We start from the raw sequence: 11181 nt of genomic DNA, 5'->3' as shown, positions 1-11181 counted from the left end.
TGGCTGTCCTCTGTCTCCTGCTATCTGTATTTTGCGCAATATATCTCTGAACGATGCGATGGTGATTCCACTGTGCAAATGGGCAACATTTCCTCTACTATGAAGGATGCTACAAGCCTGTCCATCTCTGCTTTGGTTACCGGTCCTCCAAATTCTCATTTGTGCTTCAGAGTCGGCGGCGGCGACTCACAACATCCTCACTCTGGGTTCGGGGGTCCTTAGCTATTAGCTTCACCTTAGCATGTGTTCTTTGCAGGTGTTTGTTGAGGTTTGACGTGGTGTTTGCAGCAGTGGATAACAGCTTCTGGCCTGGACACAGTTTGCACCTCACCGTCACATTCCTGTCTATTCTTCGGACCAACTCAAAATAATGGGCATACCTCCACCCCTCGAAAGTTATCGCTGACTCAGCCATGTTTATGCAGCACTGCACGCGGAGATGTGAACTCGCGAGTCGCGCAGATTACGTACATAGAAACCTGCGGCGGAAACCCCTCTTGTCTGTCAGTGTGATTATGACTGATTTTATAAAAGTAACGAAGTAACGCGTGTCGGGGCAATGTTAGTCACTGTAGTGTGATTACTGAATTATAAAAGTAACGCGTTACACTACTCCGTTACCGACAAAAGTAATATTATTACAGTAACGCGTTACTTTGTAACGCGTTACACCCAACTCTGCAAACCAATATGTTCTCACTGAACTCACTTTCTGACCAGATGGTGTGATGGCCTATTTCACAAACAATTAGTAATAAAGACGGGTCTGTAAAGTCCTTTGCTCTAAATAAACGTGAGCAAGGTGAAATTGGAAATAAGGCTTATAAATGGCACAAACTAAAGAACAGAGGAATGCATCTGGCCAGCAAATGCATTTTTCATCGGTCAACAAAACTAACAGGTAACATAAATAAATAAATGAAATTCCTCTGAGCAGTAATCGTGCAGCTGGACCGGGTTGTGGTCAGGAGCTGAGATTTGGTCTGCCAGCCTGTCTCTCCGGCCCTGTCCCCCTCGTTCCCCCCTCACAGGACGAGGTGGAGACCTCTCTACCCCCTCCTGCTCCTCCTCCTCCTGCTCCTCCTCCTCCTGCTCCTCCTCCTCCTCGTCCTCCTCCTGCTCCTCCTCCTCCTCCTGCTCCTCCTCGTCCTCCTCCTGCTCCTCCTCCTCCTCCTCGTCCTCGTCCTCCTCCTGCTCCTCCTCCTCCAACAGTTCAATCATGTCTGCAGTAATGCTAATGTTGTGAAGGACACAGCAGGCAGTGACCACAGCAGGGACACAGTTGTGATAGTGATGGGGTGTACAATGCAGGGGTAGCCACCATCCCCCACAGTGAAGTACCCTGGAGGAGGGTACAGAGCCTCCTTATATAGGGCACTGTGTTTCAGGACACGGGTGTCGTGGACTGAGCCCAGGAATCCTACGAAAGTTTGTAGAAATCTCCCCTTCCTATTGGCATAATCCTGGCCACTGGGTCCGGGTGGGGTCTTGATCCTTATGTGGCACCCTTCAATGGCACCCACACAGGAACTGAATGCTGGGCTAACTGCTGGAAGCCCTGCCCGACCTGCTCCAGCTCTGGACCAGCAGGCAGCCTGGAGGATCAGTCTGTGGACCGTGGAGAGGGGTACCTGAAAGGCCCGGGACACCACACTGCAAACCGTGTGCCAGCCAGTACACGATCATCAAGACAGTCATGTGGTGTCCCCGGGCCTGTCTCCTCTCAGGCCCCAGACACCGCATCAAGGCCTCCAAGGAGTCTCGGCTGATCCTGTAGTCACCCATCACCGAAGTACAGTTTCAGCACCGGGACACTGCTGTTCAAACGTTTGTAGTACATGGGAGAGTGGGTGTTGAACCTACAGGAAGAATAACATGCACAGAGGTCAATACCTTTATCCAGCAAACTAAACTGCACATAAATATTCTGTCATTAGAAATTCATCCATTTTTGTATTCCAATGAAAAAAGCCAGCTATTTTTCAACTATTTGAAACAGTTTGAATCAAACACTCATGAATACCTCCAGGTGAAGCAGGATGGCATTCGAGCTTTCCAGCGCTGGGACCGGCGTCTCCTGATTCCTCTCGTTGGTCAGCAGCTGGTCTTCATCAGTTGACTTTCTCATCTTCTCACTATCTCTTTGGTTGTTGAGATAGAAGTCAGAGGTGTGCCTGGACCTTACATAGCCTGCAGGTCCCTCAGGATTCGGTCATTGCTTGGATTAGAAAGTCGTTGCAGGTGTTTTGTGAAAGAGGTGAGACTTGATGATGAATCATGTCATTTAGCCTATAGTTTAAAAAGGTTAACATGCTGTGTACAGTGTATAGAGAGCCATTGGTGTGTGTGTGTGTGTGTGTGTGTGTGTGTGTGTGTGTGTGTGTGTGTGTGTGTGTGTGTGTGTGTGTGTGTGTGTGTCTGTGTGTGTGTGTGTTGTATATTTTTAAATCAAAATATGTAAAGTATCCATAATAACGTTTTATATACTTGCTCTTTTGTTACAAGGTGACGAAGTAAAATTGTAAATTTCCCCATTTAATAAAGACAGAGTCATTTGAATTAATTTTGTCTCCAGACCTTTTTTATTTTATTTGTTTTTACATTTTGTAACAATCTTTAAACATTTGCAGAGAACAAACACTGTGGTTAAAATGAGTGTCTTTATGACGTCTCTCACACTGTTGGTATTTTTTCACAAAATTCGTTACAGCAGCATCATTTTTGATCACATCATCTTGATACAGAGATAACACATTTATCTCACAGCCCCGACGCTCTTTTACAGGTAAAAAACACAATGCTGACCACAGGCTGTAGACAGGACATTTCGAAGCTGATGATTGTGGTGTAAAATAGTTTTACATTGTTTTTCTAGAAATTGTAGAATGCTTTTAGGATAATGACTGAAATCGGGAGGAAATCCAAAAGAGTCAAAAAAGTCCCCACATCGTCTCCTTCTAAAGTCACTGCTAGCCAGTGTTCCCCGGGCATGTGGGAGGGGTGGGTGTTTACAATCATGTATACAGGGTATCTAAATAATTGTTTTACTTGGGGTAGCTGATCTGACGCCCACACTCCACCAAACGAATCCCCATATGCCGCAGGAGACTGTCCAATTGATGATTATTCATTTTGTAATATTTTTCTTAGTAATAATCTACCAGCACTTGACGTTTTGAATTCATCTCCAGAATTGAATCAAAACAAGAATATATGATTAAAGTTGTAGTCTGGGGCAGCGGTACTCGGAATCTCATTTCCAGTCTTAGACTACCGCTGGTAATAGGGGACAATGCGTCAGCATCTTCCCCTGCAGTGAGATTAAATACGAATAAGGAGAATCCTTGTTCGAAATCCTCTCGGTCAATACTCAGAGGGAGATCTCTCATGTGTCTCCCTGTAGCAGTGAACATGTTGTAAAACTCTCGGACTGAAGACCCCCGGTTAAATTGAGGTTGGAATGCTTTGGCCGGTACTTGTCTGCCGTCCTGACACAAAGCCAGATATTCCATATCGTTATGAAGGAAATTAAAAGGTGAAAGCGTTCTCCTTCCGGTGAACGCTTCGTGATTTACCCAAAACTATGTATTTAGGCATATTACCCAGAAAGAGATTTTCTTGATTACATATTCTGGAATTCACCGGAATGCTGTATGTTTTGATATTTACACGAGATAGAGGGTAGAGAGCGTTGCCTCTCATCAGTGCCGCCGCATGACCTAAACGCACGGCAGGGGAAATGGTCACTTTCTTGATAAAAAGTGAGGCCCCCAGTATTTTTAGACGGTATGTGGAGTCATTTGCACACATGAGAGTAAAGGCATCGTTAGATCTGGTGAGTTTGATTCTCAAATCTACAGAGTTCAGGAGAAGCCTCTCGCTGAAAAATATATCGGTGTGTAGAGCTCCCATCAGATGAAGCTCTCGAGACTCAGCGGTGAATGCAGCTCTCTTTACTAGACCCTTGTTTGGCCCGTTGGCGATCACTACAGAGTCCATAGCTCCTGCGGTGTCTTAAAATAAGCCGGCAGTGAATTGAGTTTTTAAAGTAGAATCAATAAAGTAATTCAATAAAGTTTCAATCATCGCTCTGTAAGGGTGTGTCGAGCTGGACTGAGAAATCAGCCTGTCCCCTAGAATAACGTCGCATTGACTAAAAATTGTATTCAGAGGATAATTAACAAGTGACACGGGAGCATCGACTGCCAGATTAGTCCCATCGGCGTTGGTTATTTTGACCCTGAGATGCATCAGGGTGTCGTTCATATCAAGGTATTTATCCCCGTCCCCTGGAATGAAAAATTCAATGGGTCCATCCTCTGTAATGGCAGACAACGGAAGGACCTCTGTGTAGTGTTTTTCATCTATAGAAAGCTGCGTCATGGGAACCGAAAACAAATCCAGCTCTGCCATGCTACATTCAGCAGATTTGTGATGTAAAAGAGCCATATTTAACACTCTAAAATATATCTCTCCCCAGTGCGTTCCTTCTTCGTGGGTGCTTTTTCCCTAATGATTTTCTCTTGGTTGAGTGCTTCCCCTTTTTAAAGCCTGCCGGACCCCGTTTTCCTGGAGGTCTCTTCCTGGCCCTTCTTGCTAAAACCATCAGGCCTCCTGATCCTTCTTGAGACCCGTGATCCGATTGGCCACCACAATTATGGACCGCCTTACTGATTACATCAGATGCAATATTTTTAACCGCCGATTTAAGATGAGGTTTAGCTATGGCAAACCCCCTTCTCACCAATGGTGCTACAAAACGAAATAATCTTGAGAATATAGAACCAATGCCTCGACCGTACAAAACGGGTGCTCCATAATTCACCCTCCAGCTTGATTTTCATAGTAGCTAACAAAACGTTGTGGATCTTGATGAATCATCATTTTGCAAATGATTGCCCCGCTTTTGAAGGTCGGAAATGAAGTTTCACTACACTCTTGCCGTAGGTAAACTTTACTGGTTCGTTCTGATCGTTTTTTATCTCTATCTGTAAATTTTCGATATGCGTTTTTGTTACCGGCAAATAATATGCAGGACTAAAATACTGGGTGATGGTGTCACCGAATGTCCCTTTTATATCTACGGTTCTCAGGAGAGGAGCAAAAGCGTCACCTACTCTCTGATGACTGACCACGTTACTATAACAGTAGAGATGAGTTACGCCTGCATTTATATCCGCGGGGTAGGTTACTGATTTGTCATCAAATTTGATCCACTGGTCTGGTTTTATTCCAAGCATATAAGCGAGGGGTTTTGGAAAGCGAAAACGATGTTGTCCACCACCCTGAAATTCGATTTTCCGGTGAATTGGACTATAGTAAAAATCAGATTCAATTTTTCTGAAGCAGGACTCCAGTTCCGCCTTGAGCTGACTTATAGTGCTATAGTAACCCCCACGGAACATCTGTAGCTTTACCTTGCTCACTAGCTCGGGGGATTTTGATTTCTTTATCCATTCAAAATATGCTACATCTAGAGGTAAGTTATACCAAGTGTGTGGGTATGACATTTCTGTCATGGCTACCTGCCACGAACCGTCTAAATGTAAAGGTTGTGCTAGGTTTACCTGGTAGCTAGAGCTTGTATTGTTTTGAAATACATCAAGACTGGCATTGGAAGGCAGCGTAATATAAAACCCCTCATTTATCTCCATGGCTGTAATGAAGGACTGAGCGTTAAGTCTGTTGTTTTTATACATCTTTGATCCCCCCAGCATCAACCCAGCTGTTGAATTCCTCGGGCCAGTTCTTCCAGCATACATACATCTGTTTTTTCCCTCTCACAACACGCCTTTTCAGAATGTTCTCAACTTGAAAAGCCTTGTCACGAGATACCTTCACTTTTTGTAACTCTTTCTCATAAAAAGTCCCCTTGATCTCCTCTCCATCATAATCTTTGAGTTTGTAAACAGGGGGCTGACGAGGTATGCCTTCAGACACCGTAAATAATTCGTCAGTATAACTCTGTTCATATTTTTTATCAAAGACCCCTCTCAGCTTAGATATTCTTACAAGTTCCCCCTCCTTAAAGTTCATTTTTGTAGCAGCTTTTTTACGATGGATGGATGGGGTGTACAGGTTACGAAACACTTGAGCCGCATTTTCCTTTGTCACCTGCAGAGGCGTCATTTTAATACTTCGGTGATAACTGTTATTGTAGCTTTCAATTAGTTCAGGCAAGACGTCTATCTATCTATGAGTGTTTTTAGCTGTAAAATACCTCCTCATTTTAGTTTTCAGCGTACGGTTAAATCTCTCTACCACACACGCCTTCATATCACTGGCTGTTGCATAATGTGCAATACCTCGTTTCTTCAATAAGGCTTGAAAAACGTTGTTAAAGAATTCTTTCCCTGCGTCTGTTTGCATCTTTTTAGGAATCTGACTGTGTGTTAAAATGGTATCAAAGGCTTTGGCAACCTCTATACCAGTCTTCTTCTTTATTGCCTGAGCATAGGCTTTTTTCGAAAATACATCTATGACTGTTGACAAATAATTAAAACCGTCATTATGTTTGGATAACGACTGCATATCGCAAAGGTCAGCTTGAAATTGCTGTAGCGGTCTGAGTACGAAAACTCTGTTTCTTACAAAATGTACCCTTGACAGCTTGTGTAAAGTATAAGCATCCTGTTCAGATAAAAAATCTCTGACTTTCTCTACATTTACTTGTTTACCCGTCTCATTCTGTACAGCTCTACGGAGTGTATCAACGCCCCCTAAACTCCCTGGATTAGAGGGATTGTAATACACTCTTTGCATGACACGTTTCTCAGACATGTTCCCTGTTACCGTCCCAATGAGGTAATGAATACAACAGTTTTTGTTACAACACATTTTATTGATTTGCTGCATATACCAACAACAGATTAAAAAAAAAAAAAATTCCAAACAGAAAATCAAAAACAATTGAAATCAAAAACATGATTACAAAGAAGGACACACTAGATCAAGTAAAATAAAAATAAAAAAAGTAAAATAAAAAAACATGGCGGTACGAAAAGTATCAAACTCTTCCTATCGTTGCCAAAAGTCCCACGCGTCTGCTATATTCTTCAGCTGGGACTCGTCGTTTTCAACAAGCTTTTCGTAAAGCTTGTTGATTTTAGCCTCAAAGCGTCTTCTGAGATTGTGAAGAATCGCCTCGGCAGCTCCAAAGATCCTTCTCTCCGACACATGAAGCTTGATCGAATGTAGAGAACCCCGAATGGCTGGAATGAAACGGTCGGTCCACAGTCTCTTTACCACTTCATCATAGTTTCGCTCCAGAAAATATTCTGGCATCTCAAACAAACACTCGTGCTGCATTTGACTGGGATGGTCGACTTGACAGCCATAACATTGTTCCTTTCTGTACAGATGCACGACTTTATCCAACAGATGAACCACTACAGCTTTTACCGTAATCAGGAATGAAGCTGTCCTTGCCCCGTCTACAGCATCACACTCTGGAGTATAACCATAGCTATACGCATAGGATGTCGATTCATCGCCTGCTACCGAGGAGTCTGAAGAAGCTGCTGATTTCCTTGGGGACTCTGGTGGAGTAGATGGAGGTTGATACATATCCCCCCAGCCAGCAACATCACTGTTGAGCTCGGGTGTCCAGATTGTTGGAGATGATGGAGGTCTGTCAGGAACTTGTTCCAGGCTGCAGCTCGCGGGGAGAGACTTGTTTTTTCTCGGATCCATGGTTAGTCTTCAACGGTTGTCTTAGTGGGTCCTTAGTTTTAAATGATCTGGTGAGGGGGTGGGACTTATTATGTTGAGTGGGAGGAGGAGTCATCTGCAAAAGTGAGAGTTTTTCTCACCGTTATAATGTCTATTGCTGTTTGACTCTGTTTGAAAAGTTCTTTAACCTCTTAAGCCCTGAGCCTGTTTTTCAGGTCTCAGGCTCGAAAATGACATTCCCAGAACAAATGACCATATCTTCCCTTCTAAAAGGGTTACATTAATAATCTTTATTCTCAAAGTAATGATAAACCTGTGAGTTGGATGTAGAAAAGTCAGAATCAATATAGATGTTTTTTATTTTAAAGAAAATTCAGATTTTACATAGTAAAAAACTGTAAATTATAGTGTCCGTCCAACAATTATTTTTTACTTATAGTGAAAACTACCCTTGGATGATGGGTTAGTAGACTAAAAGCTTTAGGAATCCAAAGTACAACATATAATAAGTACCCTGTATCAAGATTGATGCAAAACAAGTGAAATTTGACCTTTTTAGAGAGATTTAGCCAAAACCACCCCACTTCTGGGGTCATTTGGGTGGATTTGACCTACTGTATCTCTGGCCCCCCCTTGCTCGATTTTGATGAATGGAATCTCTTTATAACCGCTAGAGCCAATGGAATCGAGGGAAAGTTATATACACACCAAAACGTTAACAAATAAGGAGTGAGAGTGACGCGTTACCAAAACCGGAAGCTGCATACACTCTGGTGGCTACCATTAGCAGCTAACTTTTCTGCTCCGATTTTTACATAAAAAATGGAATTATGGATTATAAATAATTTCTTCAAAGGTACAGGTACATTATCAACCTATGGATCAACAGTTGTAGCATTTTTTTTCTTTCGTTTTAATGCCATTGAACACGTCTTTTGATCAGATTGACAGCTACGGTGAGACGATCTGCCGTAAAAGCTCCGTAAAGGTACGTGTTGTGATGTCTGTGTTTGCTTCCCCTGTCGCAAGTTCGGATCGCTCAGTGATGATACTATACCTAAATAATCTGTGGAGTCTCAGCTTTAATCGGCTATATTGTATGTGCAGCTACGATAAGTAATAAGGGTATTTTTATCTTGAATTGTGTGCCGCAGTGCGTTGGTTGGCTCAGGGGTCATTTAGACGCTTCTTATGAGACTTGTGTTTTGTTTTGGTAAATATGGTTCATATCTTCAGTTAGCTGAGATTCTTCCCGTTAATCTGGTGCTACACATTAATAGTTTCATAAATGTTAAGAAGCCCTGAGACATTATCTCGAAAACAAAACGGTGGGAGGGGTCCAATGGGGGGACCGCCGTGCTTAAGAGGTTAAGCTTTGTAGATTTTTCATCTATCATTTTCAGCCAAGCAGCCAGAGGCACATGCAAGGATGTTTGAAAAACCCCACATGTAGAGTTGAAATACTCCAAAACAAAATCATCAGAGGGTTCCTTCCCCCGCGTCACCAAACGGCTTGAGCGGTAATACCATCTACCAGACGGCCCGCTTTTAGTTTCTCAGACGGTGCTTGTCAGGATTCTTTTCACTTCTAATAATAATAATAATCCTTATATTTATTATAGCGCTTTATCAATGACTCAAAGCGCTATACAGATACACATTACACATACAGGTAATGGTCTACTGTGGACAATACCCACAGGAGCAAGTTCAGGTGAAGTGTCTTGCCCAAGGACACAACGGCTTTACAGACGCAGCGGCGGCGGGTTTGACCCCCTTGATCTGATAATCATTGCACAGTGCACTGCGCCACACCGGCCATCTTCACACCTCAAAGTCATCGAGGTGCTTTTACAAGTACACATTCATATCATACATGTACTGTGGACAATACCCACAGGAGCAAATTCGGGTGAAGTGTCTTGCCCAAGGACACAACGGCCTGACGCAGTGGCGGCGGGAGCGGGTTTCGAACTGGAGTTCCCCAACGCCCCCTTGATCTGATGATCAGATGCACAGACCACTGCGCCACCCGTCCCACTTCTGGCAGGGGGTGAATATTTTCTCCCTCTTCTTCCACATTGAGGGGTTGTGGTGAAAACTCTTCTTTGATCTCGACCACAGTTTGCGTTTCTTTGCTTTTTGATGCAGGTTTCATGGACATTGCACGTACGATGCCTGAACGACTCCACAATGCATCCATGATGGTTTCTTTATGCACTGCTTTTTCTGATACAACGGTTGCACGGAGATCTCTGGAGGACACCAGAGTTAACACAGCCCAATCTGTTGAGGTCAACGTCGCTGCGGGGTCCATAAGTCCATAAGTTTCTCCATTCTTCAGATTGTAGAAATGTAGTTCATTCGCCATATAGTTGAACACATAACCCCAAACATCTCCATTTTCCAGACTCCATTTTTCATGAAGAGCCTCAGACGGAGGGGTTTGAACCCGGCACAGATACTGCATCCGTTTCTTGACTGGCGCTCCCGACGGATGGCGGTAAGTTGTCACAGGCGTCTCGCTGATTAAACCCATATCGATGCGTCTCTTTGCCATTTTCTTTTTTGAAAGTTTAGGTGACTTGGTGATTGGAAATGACTGGCTTTTTATCTAGTTTGCACGGATTTCTTTTTTACCTAACTCCACCCCCACCTCTATCTTCTGGCATCACAGCAAAAGGAAGGGGGACGGGGTGGGAGGAGGACGGGGTGCGAGACAGTCTCACACAAATTCAAAGAGACTGCCTTAATACTAGTTACAAACACTGATCAAAGGACAGACTTCAGAGGCTAATTAGATTGACATCAAAGGCTTATAACACGCCGGTGTGATATCACACCGGCATGTTATAACACCTCACCCACCTTACATCAAAGGACAGACATCAAAGGGTAATTAGATTAGACAACAAAGTAGTCTACTACAGAGGGGGAATATCACACCTGTACGCTATAACACCTCAACCCTCACATCAAAGCACAGACATCAAAGGCTAATTAGATTGACATCAAAGGCTTATAACACGCCGGTGTGATATCACACCTACATGTTACAACACCTCAACCCCCTCACATCAAAGGATATCACACCTATCTGTGATATCACACCTACACGTGATAACACCTCGAACAAAGGGGCTCATTAGCATATCAAAGGGGCTCATTAGCATAAGTAGTAGTACGTGTGACCTGTCACACCACCTGTCCCTTTTTATGCATACTAATGTGATGGAAAGGGGATCAGTACTACTACTGATAGGAGTCGAGGAGGGGAGTCGAGGAGGGGAGTTAGTGAAATGAGAAAGGGCCACTGATTCCATAACAACATTCAAAACCCACCTGTTCAAACTGGCATTCTCATCATAACCTGTACCCTGTGTCCTTCTGTGTCCTCTTGTGTCCTTCTGTGTCCTCTTGTGTCCTTCTGTAGTCCACTTCCTGTTGTTTGTCTTGTTTTACCCCGGCTGACATTTCATTAAATCCACTGTTTTAACTTTCCCTATATTA

The sequence above is a fragment of the Trematomus bernacchii genome, unplaced genomic scaffold, assembly GCF_902827165.1.
Source record: "Trematomus bernacchii unplaced genomic scaffold, fTreBer1.1, whole genome shotgun sequence".
Taxonomy (NCBI): Eukaryota; Metazoa; Chordata; class Actinopteri; order Perciformes; family Nototheniidae; genus Trematomus; species Trematomus bernacchii.
Note: the sequence above shows the minus strand (reverse complement) of the source record.